Source organism: Salmo salar, chromosome 04 (genome assembly GCF_965601325.2).
Source record: "Salmo salar chromosome 04, fSalSal1, whole genome shotgun sequence".
NCBI lineage: Eukaryota > Metazoa > Chordata > Actinopteri > Salmoniformes > Salmonidae > Salmo > Salmo salar.
This window is the reverse complement of record NC_138294.1, coordinates 77,499,362-77,511,593: the sequence shown is the minus strand read 5'-3', so window position 1 is coordinate 77,511,593 and position 12,232 is coordinate 77,499,362. Positions and strand designations below refer to the sequence as shown.

General features: G+C 44.2%; 1 long non-coding RNA gene across 1 annotated transcript; it reads left to right on the top strand.

Moving 5' to 3' along the window:
• The first annotated feature begins 8,131 nt into the window (after window positions 1-8,131).
• Window positions 8,132-9,754, top strand: LOC145878557 (uncharacterized). Its single transcript, XR_014391996.1, has 3 exons — window positions 8,132-8,376; window positions 8,675-8,763; window positions 9,557-9,754. It is a non-coding gene; the product is annotated as an uncharacterized LOC145878557 (long non-coding RNA).
• Window positions 9,755-12,232: the final 2,478 nt, after the last annotated feature.

The following is a 12,232-nucleotide window of genomic DNA, read 5'->3' as shown; positions in this document are numbered from 1 at the left end:
GACAAAACAGAGATGCTTGTTCTAGGTCCCAAGAAACAAAGAGATCTTCTGTTGAATCTGACAATTAATCTGGATGGTTAAGGACCTCGGCGTTACTCTGGACCCTGATCTCTCTTTTGAAGAACATATCAAGACTGTTTCAAGGACAGCTTTTTTCCATCTACGTAACATTGCAAAAATCAGAAACTTTCTGTCCAAAAATGACGCAGAAAAATTAATCCATGCTTTTGTTACTTCTAGGCTGGACTACTGCAACGCTCTACTTTCCGGCTACCCGGATAAAGCACTAAATAAAGTTCAGTTAGTGCTAAATACGGCTGCTAGAATCCTGACTAGAACCAAAAAATGTGATCATATTACTCCAGTGCTAGCCTCCCTACACTGGCTTCCTGTTAAGGCAAGGGCTGATTTCAAGGTTTTACTGCTAACCTACAAAGCATTACATGGGCTTGCTCCTACCTATCTTTCCGATTTGGTCCTGCCGAACATACCTACACGTACGCTACGGTCACAAGACGCAGGCCTCCTAATTGTCCCTAGAATTTCTAAGCAAATGGCTGGAGGTAGGGCTTTCTCCTATAGAGCTCCATTTTCATGGAATGGTCTGCCTACCCATGTGAGAGACGCAGACTCAGTCTCAACCTTTAAGTCTTTACTGAAGACTTATCTCTTCAGTAGGTCCTATGATTAAGTATAGTCTGGCCCAGGAGTGTGAAGGTGAACGGAAAGGCTGGAGCAACGAACCGCCTTTGCTGTCTCTGCCTTGCCGGTTCCCCTCTCTCCACTGGGATTCTCTGCCTCTAACCCTATTACAGGGGCTGAGTCACTGGCGTACTGGTGTTCTTCCATGCCGTCCATGGGAGGGGTGCGCCACTTGAGTGGGCTGAGTCACTGACGTGGTCTTCGTGTCTGGGTTGGCGCCCCCCCCTTGGGTTGTGCCGTGGCGGAGATCTTTGTGGGCTATACTCGGCCTTGTCTTAGGACGGTAAGTTGGTGGTTGGAGACATCCCTCTAGTGGTGTGGGGGCTGTGCTTTGGCAAAGTGGGTGGGGTTATATCCTGCCTGTTTGGCCCTGTCCGGGGGTTTCATCGGATGGGGCCACAGTGTCTCCTGAGCCCTCCTGTCTCAGCCTCCAGTATTTATGCTGCAGTAGTTTATGTGTCGGGGGGCTAGGGTCAGTCTGTTACATCTGGAGTATTTCTCTTGTCTTATCCAGTGTCCTGTGTGAATTTAAATATGCTCTCTCTAATTCTCTCTCTCTTTCTCTCTTTCTTTCTTTCTCTCGGAGGACCTGAGCCCTAGGACCATGCCTCAGGACTACCTGGCATGATGACTCCTTGCTGTCCCCAGTCCACCTGGCCGTGCTGCTGCTCCAGTTTCAACTGTTCTGCCTGCGGCTATGGAACCCTGACCTGTTCACCGAACGTGCTTGTTGCACCCTCGACAACTACTATGATTATTATTATTTGACCATGCTGGTCATTTATGAACATTTTAACATCTTGACCATGTTCTGTTATAATATCCACCCGGCACAGCCAGAAGAGGACTGGCCACCCCTCATAGCCTGGTTCCTCTCTAGGTTTCTTCCTAGGTTTTTGGCCTTTCTAGGGAGTTTTTCCTTGGGAGTTTTTCCTAGCCACCGTGCTTCTTTCACATGCATTGCTTGCTGTTTGGGGTTTTAGGCTGGGTTTCTGTACAGTACTTTGAGATATCAGCTGATGTACGAAGGGCTATATAAATAAATGTGATTTGATTTGATTTGACATTGCGTGTCAGAGCAAAAACCAAACCATGAGGTCGGAAGAGCTGTCCATAGAGCTCCGAGACAGCATTGTGTCGAGGCACAGATCTGGGGAAGGGTACCAAAAATATCTGCAGCATTGAAGGTCCCCAAGAACACAGTGGTCTCTATCATTCTTAAATAGAAGAAGTTTGGAACCACCAAGACTCTTCCTAGAGCTGGTCATCCAGCCAATCGGGGGAGAAGGGCCATGGTCAGGGAGGTGACCAAGAACCTGATGGTCACTCTTACAGAGATCCAGAGTTCCTCTGTGGAGATGGGAGAACCTTCCAGAAGGACAACCGTCTCTGCAGAATTCCACCAATCAGGTAGAGTGGTCAGACGGAAGTCACTCCTCAGTAAAAGGCACATGACAGCCCGCTTGGAGTTTGCCAAAAGGCACCTAAAGAGTCTCAGACCATGAGAAACAAGATTCTCTGTTCTGATGAAACCAAGACTGAACTCTTTGGCCTGAATGCCAAGCGTCATGTCTGGAGGAAACCTGGCACAATCCATACGGTGAAGTGTGGTGGTGGCAGAATTATGCTGTGGGGATGTTTTTCAGCGGCAGGGACTGGGACTTAGCCCAATCAAATCAAAATCAAATCAAATTGTATTTGTCACATGCTCCGAATACAACAATACCTTACAGTGAAATGCTTACTTACAAGCCCTTAACCAACAATGTAGTTTTAAGAAAAAAAGTGTTTAGAAAGTATTTACTAAAATAAGCTGAAGTAAAAAAAATAACAAATAATTAAGGACCAACAATAAAATAACAGTAGCGAGGCTATATACAGGGGGTACTGGTACAGAGTCAATGATCAGGGGCACCGGTTAATCGAGGTAATTGAGGTAATATGTACATGTAGGTAGAGGTAAAGTGACTATGCATGGTTAATAAACAGAGAGTAGCAGCAGCGTAAAAATAGGGTGGTGGTGGGGGGGGGGGGGGGGGCAATGCAAATTGTCCAGGTAGCCATTTGATTAGCTGTTCAGGAGTCTTATGGCTTGGGGGTAGAAGCTGTTAAGATGCCTTTTGGACCTAGATTTGGCACTCTGGTACCACTTGCCATGCGGTAGCAGTTAGAACAGTCTATGACTAGGGTGGCTGGAATCTTTGGCAATTTTTTGGGGTCTTCCTCTGACACCGCCTAGTATAGTGGTCCTGGTTGGCAGGAAGCTTGGCCCCAGTGATGTACTGGGCCTTACATCACTGTCGGAGGTCGAGCAGTTGTCATACCAGGCGGTGATGCAACCAGTCAGGATGCTCTCGACTTTGAGGATCTGGGGACCCAAGCCAAATATTTTTCATCTTCTGAAGGGGAATAGGCATTGTCATGTCCTCTTCACGACTGCCTTGGTGTGATTGGACCACGATAGTTTGTTGGTGATGTGGACACTGTCGTGTCTCTGACTGATTAAATTATATGACAGGCTATTTTATCAAATCGATTACCTAAACGTTTGATTGATTACGTGATTGAATTAAACCATGCAACAATTAACTTGTTAATAACCTGTGGCACCACAGAAGAGTGTTTATAGAGCTGCTGTCTTCCGAATAAACTCTTAAGGATCTGAAGATCTTTTATACCAATAGCAGTCAATTATTAATAGTCACCTTATTCAGTCTCATCTGAGCGTCATAAAATTATTGGTTGTCTTCACGAACCCTGGCTAACAAGTTGTATCAGCAATACAAAAATTGGCTTAATTATTTATTTACTAAATACCTAAATAATCACACAGAATTACATATACACAGGATGGATCATACATCAATTACTAATCATGTCATAAAAGAAAAAGTCCATAGTGGACGAAACCGTTTTGACAGCTGGTTACACAAATAAAGGGGGTTGGGTTTGAATCAAAGAGTGGGAAGACAGAGGGACAAAGGAGATTGGGTCTCTATCGGACCTTGAGAAGCTATGCTACCATAAATACAGAATCTTATGCATTCTAATAACCGACCATTCGGAAAAGGAAAATGCAAGATATATACACTGCTCAAAAAAATAAAGGGAACACTTAGACAACACAATGTAACTCCAAGTCAATCACACTTCTGTGAAATCAAACTGTCCACTTAGGAAGCAACACTGATTGACAATACATTTCACATGCTGTTGTGCAAATGGAATAGACAACAGGTGGAAATTATAGGCAATTAGCAAGACACCCCCAATAAAGGAGTGGTTCTGCAGGTGGGGACCACAGACCACTTCTCAGTTCCTATGCTTCCTGGCGGATGTTTTGATCACTTTTGAATGCTGGCGGTGCTTTCACTCTAGTGGTAGCATGAGAAGGAGTCTACAACCCACACAAGTGGCTCAGGTAGTGCAGCTCATCCAGGATGGCACATCAATGCGAGCTGTGGCAAGAAGGTTTGCTGTGTCTGTCAACGTAGTGTCCAGAGCATGGAGGCGCTACCAGGAGACAGGCCAGTACATCAGGAAACGTGGAGGAGGCCGTAGGAGGGCAACAACCCAGCAGCAGGACCGCTACCTCCGCCTTTGTGCAAGGAGGAGCAGGAGGAGCACTGCCAGAGCCCTGCAAAATGACCTCCAGCAGGCCACAAATGTGCATGTGTCTGCTCAAACGGTCAGAAACAGACTCCATGAGGGTGGTATGAGGGCCTGACGTCCACAGGTGGGGGTTGTGCTTACAGCCCAACACCGTGCAGGACGTTTGGCATTTGCCAGAGAACACCAAGATTGGCAAATTCACCACTGGCGCCCTGTGCTCTTCACAGATGAAAGCAGGTTCACACTGAGCACGTGACAGATGTGACAGAGTCTGGAGACGCCGTGGAGAACGTTCTGCTGCCTGCAACATCCTCCAGCATGACCGGTTTGGCGGTGGGTCAGTCATGGTGTGGGGTGGCATTTCTTTGGGGGGCCGCACAGCCCTCCATGTGCTCGCCAGAGGTAGCCTGACTGCCATTAGGTACCGAGATGAGATCCTCAGACCCCTTGTGAGACCATATGCTGGTGCGGTTGGCCCTAGGTTCCTCCTAATGCAAGACAATGCTAGACCTCATGTGGCTGGAGTGTGTCAGCAGTTCCTGCAAGAGGAAGGCATTGATGCTATGGACTGGCCCGCCCGTTCCCCAGACCTGAATCCAATTGAGCACATCTGGGACATAATGTCTCGCTCCATCCACCAACGTCACGTTGCACCACAGACTGTCCAGGAGTTGGCGGATGCTTTAGTCCAGGTCTGGGAGGAGATACCTCAGGAGACCATCCGCCACCTCATCAGGAGCATGCCCAGGCGTTGTAGGGAGGTCATACAGGCACGTGGAGGCCACACACACTACTGAGCCTCATTTTAACTTGTTTTAAGGACATTACGTCAAAGTTGGATCAGCTTGTAGTGTGGTTTTCCACGTTAATTTTGAGTGTGACTCCAAATCCAGACCTCCATGGGTTGATAAATTGGATTTCCATTGATTATTTTTGTGTGATTTTGTTAGTCAGCACATTCAACTATCTAAAGAAAAAAGTATTTAACAAGATTATTTCATTCATTCAGATCTAGGATGTGTTATTTTAGTGTTCCCTTTATTTTTTTGAGCAGTATATTTACACTGAGCTGTGCTTCGATAGATGGGTCGAAGATGGAAGACTGGTTTGCCCAGCAGAGATCGCCCTTGTCCTTTATAGAATCTTCCTGGTCGTAGTGTTGTAGAGCGGATACGTTGAAGCACCATGTCTTCTCATAGGATTGTCTGTCCTTTCCAAGGCCACGTACGTTTACAGCTGCAACTCGAATTCTAGGATGTACCACTTCTTCTTTAGTGAATAAGAGTTCAAAGTTCATACCATTTTGCAATAATCAGCTCACGCTGAATTCTGGCTGGTCTAGTCAAAATTCATGCTTCCAGCGTGGTGATCGTCACCTCCACGTTGAAATGAGCCCTTTAAAACGTATGGACACCAGTCCTCATGTCGTCGGGAACTAAAGTTGACTTCCATCAACGGGCTTTTGTATTGAGGGAGAGAAGGGCGTGTTTCATAGTTCTCAACCAATGTCTGTTCACATGGGCGTGGCCAGTGAGTGAGCATAGTTTACTTATGAAAACAATAATCTCATTTAGAAGCTAAAATTACATTTAATCTTTTCACTAATAGTTTAATATTTAAACATTTAAATTGCACAACAATTCCATGTGAATCTGATAACTAGAATGTGTAGACTTTCCAAGATACAATTTATGTCATCCTATCACCAGATATCTGATCAGATAACTGATCTGACATCATATTCTTTAAGTACAAACGAACACATTCAACTGGTTGGATTACAGAAATATTGTACCTTTCCCCAACCTATGGGGTTACCATACTCTCTGTATGTTAACAAAGGGCATTTCAAGAGTCCATTCTGTAGGGTGGAGAGAAAGTGGGAAAGGTATTTATGGGGGTCATAAACCTCATAAAACAGGGCAACGTCATGACAACACCAAGGAACTTGAAGCTCTCAACCTTCTCCACTACAGCCCCATCGATGAGAATGGGGGTGTGCTCGGTCCTCCTTTTCTGTGGTCCACAATCATCTCCTTTGTTTTGATCACATTGAGGGAGAGGTTGTTATCCTGGCACTACACTGCCAGGTCTCTGACTTCCTCCCTATAGGCTGTCTCATCGTTGTCGGTGATCAGGCCTAACACTGTTGTATCGTCGGCAAACTTAATGATGGTGTTGGAGTCGTGCTTGGCCATACAGTCATGGGTGAACAGGGAGTACAGGAGGGAACTGAGCACGCACCCCTGAATCGTGCCTCATTAGCTCATTGTTATGGATGTATCCAAATTAATGTCACTAGAAAACAGCTTAAACAAATGCAGCTAATGCACCTTTTGGTGAACACCAAACGTGTTTGCTTATTTTTTTCTTTAAGCAATGGCTTTTTTCTGGCCCCTCTTCTGTAAAGCCCAGCTCTGTGGAGTGTAAAGTGGTCCTTTGGACAGATACTCAAATCTCCGCTGTGGAGCTTTGCAGCTCCTTCAGGGTTATCTTTGGTCTCGTTGTTGCCTCTCTGATGCACTCCTTGCCAGGTCTGTGAGTTTTGGTGGGCGGCCCTCTCTTGGCAGTTTTGTTGTGGTGCCATAATCTTTCAATTTTTTAATAATGGATCTTCAAATTTACATTTTTTTTTTTATATAACCCAACCCTGATCTGTACTTCTCCACAACTTTGTCCCTGACCTGTTTGGAGGGCTCCTTGGTCTTCATTGGGCCACTTGCTTGGTAGTGCCCCTTGCTTAGTGGCGTTGCAGACTCAGGGGCCTTTTAGAACAGGTGTTTATAAACTGAGATCATGTGACAGATTATGTGACACTTAGATTGCACACAGGTGGACTTTATTTAACTAATTATGTGACTTCTGAAGGTATTTGGTCACACCAGATCTTATTTAGGGGCTTCATAGCAAAAGGGGTGAATACATATGCACGCACCACTTTTTCATTTATAAAAAAAATAATTAAACAAGTAATTTTTTTCATTTCACTTCACCAATTTGGACTATTTTGTGTATGTCCATTACATGAAATCCAAATAAAAATCAATTTAAATTACAGGTTGTAATGCAACAAAATAGGAAAAACACGAAGGGGGATGAATACTTTTGCAAGGCACGGTACTCTGTTCCATCTGACTGTCTCATCAGCCCATCCAGGGAAGTTATAAACTTGATCTCCACTATGAAAAGCATCTAGACATTTTCTCACATTTCTTTTAGACTAACATTTAGTTTTCAACAGCGGAGATTTGTATAAACCTTACTGTCTGTCTCTCCGACATTTGCAACATTGTTTCAATATTCAAATTCGATCTCCAACTGTCCCATAGTAATGAACATGTAGGGGTCGGGAGTCGGGACGAGAGAGAGAGGCAGGCAGCGTTTCTCAGCCATTTGAAATCATGAATCAGCTGGCATAATGTTTATGGATATATACAAAGAACGAAGTGCAGTTAGTTTGCAGTCCTTCCAGCTTCAGTTTGAAGTTATTGTGTTAGCTGTGTTGTTGGCTAGCTTCTCTAAACAACAGTGTCCTAACGTACTTTTTATTTTTACTTTATATTTATTTAGTATATATTTTCTTAAATCTTTTTCTTGAACTGCACTGTTGGTTAAGGGCTTGTAAGTAAGCATTTCACGGTAAGGTCTGTTGTATTCGGCACGTGACAAATAGAATTTGATTTGAGACAGCACATTTTCTATGCCAGGTGAAATCGTGCCTCATTAGCTCATTTTTATGGATGTATCCAAATTAATGTCACTAGAAAACAGCTTAAACAAATGCAGCTAATGTCATTATTCTGTCTGCACTGTTTGACGTCACTGTAAGTTAGCCGTAGTTGGCTGGCTAGCTAGCAAACAAGGGATAAGAATGTTGCCAGCCAGTATGGCAATGGAACATTTAGAACGAACAACTGGGTCACGTCCATAGATACAGAACAAAAGACTGAACGACACTTTTCGCGTCTCTGGCCGAACCAAACCAATAGAACAAATGACCAGCCAGCTTGGGTAGCAACCTTAGATTTGTTTCGGGCCTATATCTTGTGGAAGGATGAAATAGTATGAATACATTCATCAAAATTACTTTTTTAATGAAAATATGTCAATCATTATTTGAATATGTTGGTAACCCATTGTATAAAAGTGATAATGCCCTCGAAGCCATTGTTTGGAGGATATTGGCACGGTTTGCGCGACTTCGTCTCGGGCCTAACAACACCCGTGCCAATATATCCTTCTAACAGCGGTTTCTCGGGCATTTTCACTTAAATAACAAATTACATTGAAGTGATGGCACAGTATATTTGAATGTTTTAAACAAGAAGTGACCAGTAATAGATGCTAATATGACCAATAGGTTCTAGGACAGGGCTCTCCAACTGTGTTCCTGGAAATCTACCCTCCTGTCACGGTTGTCGTCGGTGAAGGAGGACCAAAACGCAGCAGGTATGTGTATGCTCATCTTGCTGTTTATTTACTTTCAAAATGAACGATCAACAAAAACAGTCTGGTAAGGCACATGGCGAAACACAGAACAACCTCCCACAAAATACAAGACAAACACACCCAAATAATATAGGACTTCAAATCAAAGGCATCACCAAACAGCTGCCTTCAATTGGAAGGTCAACCCCAATTAACTCAACATAGAACCAGACACACTAGACTAAACATAGAAATACCTAAACATAAACCAAAACCCGGAAATACTAAATCAAACACCATTTTAACAAACACACCACCCCGAACCACATAAAACGAATACCCTCTGCCACGTCCTGACCAAACTACAATACTAATTAACCCTTATACTGGCCAGGACGTGACACCTCCTGTAGATTTTCACTCCAACCCCAGTTGTAACTAACCTTATTCCGCTTATCAACCAGCTAAATATTAGAATCAGATCGGCTAGATTAGGGTTAGAGTGAAAATCTACAGGACGGTAGCTCTCTAGGAACAGGGTTGGATAGCCCTGTGATAATGTAATTGTGTTGTTTACGGTTAACTTGTAATAGAACATACAGTATTAACTAGCATGCTTTTATAAAATTGGCCAGTACTCATGCATATGTTGGGGCAAGAGGAGGAGAGGACAGGTATGGTAGTGTTCTCATTATTGTGCCAGGCAGAGAAGTCTTTACCATAGCAGTCCAGAAAGCAGGAGTGTGTGTCCAAGCTCACTGTCATTACCAGGTATACTATCATGATCTTCCTTAATATGTCACTCCTATCTCAGCTCCCCCACTCCACTTTACCTCCAAGTAACAGCGCCGAGTCAGACCCTCTTCATACAGCACCTGTTCGTCGTCCTCAAATCTCTCTGGGTGATCAGGATACGGCTGCTCCTCTTTCACCCATGTCACCTTCCTGTTCTCCTCAGACAGAGAGAGGAGTCTGTGTGCGTGTTTCGGTCCAGTGTCAGCTCACAGGCATCTGATGGGCAAAGCAAAAAATATAGAAATAATACATTCAGAATAAAATATTTTGTAACTTTTTAAATATCCATAATTGTGTTTGTGTGTAAGGGCTTTTCATCTAATGTTTTTACGATGGGAGGGGCACAGGGTGGTGGAACACATATGGGAAATATGTGCCATAACTAACTTTAAAGGGCAATTCCGCCACATTTCAACCTCATATTCATTATCTCCAGCACAATACCAGTGTCTACTTATGTGAAAACAGCACGGTTTTCTATGATCTGTAGTTAAAATCACAGTTTTTTGTTTTGTTTTAACTTTAGATGATGTCATCGGGTAGAATTTATGGCTCTGAGGACTCTGAGGACCCATGCCAAATCTTTTCAGTCTCCTGAGGGAGAATTGGCTTTGTCGTGCCCTCTTCACGACTGTCTTAGTGTGTTTGGACCATGATAGTTTGTTGGTGATGTGAACATCAAGGAACTTGAAATTCAACCTGCTCCACTGCAGCCGCCTCGAATGAGAATGCGGGTGTGCTCGGTCCTCCTTTTCCTGTAGTCCACAATCATCTCCTTTGTCTTGATCATGTTGTGGGAGAGGTTGTTGTCCTGGCACCACACGGCCAGGTCTATGACCTCCTCTCTATAGGCTGTCTCATCGTTGTTGGTGATCAGGCCTGCCACTGTTGTGTCATTGGGAAACTTGATGATGGTGTTGGAGTCGTGTCTGTAAGTCGTGCAGTCATGAGTGAACAAGGAGTACAGGAGGGGACTGTGCATGCACCCCTGAGGGGCCCCCGTGTTGAGGATCAGCGTGGCGGATGTGTTGTTACCTACCTTTACCACCTGGGAGTGGCCCGTCAGGAAGTCCAGGATCCAGTTGCAGAGGGTGGTGTTAATCCCAGGGTCCTTAGCTTATGGAGTTGAACGCTGAGCTGTAGTCAATAAATAGCATTCTCACATAGGTGTTCCTTTTGTCCAGGTGTGAAAGGGCAGTGTGGAGTACAATAGAGATTGCATCATCTGTGGATCTGTTGGGGTGTATGCAAATTGGAGTGGGTCTATGGTTTCTGGGATAATGATATTGATGTGAGCCATGACCATCCTTTCAAAGCACTTCATGGCTACAGACGTGCGTGATACGGGTCGGTAGTCATTTAGGCAGGTTACCTTAGTGTTCTTTGGAACAGGGACTATGGTGGTCTGCTTGAAACATGTTGGTATTACAGACTCAGTCAGGGACAGGTTGAAAATGTCATTGAAGACACTTACCAGTTGGCCAGTGCATGCTCGGAGTTCACGTCCTGGTAATCCGTCTGGCCCTGTGGCCTTGTGAATGTTGACCTGTTTAAAGGTCTTACTCACATCCGCTACGGAGAGCGTGATCACACAGTCGTCCGGAACAGCTGATGCTCTCATGCATGCGTCAGTGTTACTTGCCTCGAAGCGAGCATAGAAGTCATTTTGGCTCGTGTCACTGGGCAGCTTGCGGCTATGCTTCCCTTTGAAGTCTGTAATAGTTTGCAAGCCCTGCCACATCCGACGAGCGTCGGAGCCGGTGAAGTACGATTCAATCTTAGTCCTGTATTGATGCTTTGCCTGTTTGATGGTTCGTCTGAGGGCATTAATTAATTCCTCAGTACTACCGTGAGGTTTTCCTGACCTCGGGACTTAACCTAGCCCTAGTTGTAGGAAAATACCTGAAAACCTGTCATCTGATATTTCACACATGTATGGATATCTAACATAACAGTATATGGTTGAATAATATACGTATTTCCAACACATGACAATCTTATACTGATTTTATGTGTTACCAGTGGGGTGATGGCTTGCAGACATGGATACTGTTAAAGGAATTCGACACTCTAAACTATCTTTTAGTGTTTTGTCAATTAGTCCACTGTAAATATAAACCCCCAAAAGTGTGCATCTCAGCAGTCAACTTTTTAAGATAAAACACTTTCAGGAGAGCAGAAACTTGCCCTGACGCATCTTTTGATGCAAAAAGCATCACCTTGCAGTATTCAAAAAAGGGGAAGACTATTATGGTTCAATAAAGTACCTACCAAAAGGGACACTGCAATACAGTAATTATACAAAAAAATTTACAGATCTTCCAACCATTTCTAAACTTACAGCAATATGAAACATTAGCAATGCTCTTGCACCATCCAAAGGCTCAGATTGGAACTATCCTTGAGAAAAAATACCCTACTCTTGTGACAAATACAAAATATGTGGCCATATTGTTTCAGTAGATAGGCCTATATATTTCTGACTACTGGGTATCCTGAGCGGAATGAACCAGCTACGTATCTCCTGACCACCATTGCTGAGGAGGTGCAGCTAGGGTTGTATTCTCCAGAACCCCCCCCCCCGAAATGGACTGAAACTGAGTGGGATTACCAGAATTTGTCCAATAAGAAACACTAGTTTTTATTGCAATAGTGTGCTGTAATGAGTAGGACCCAGTTGCTGGTAGGACAGGTT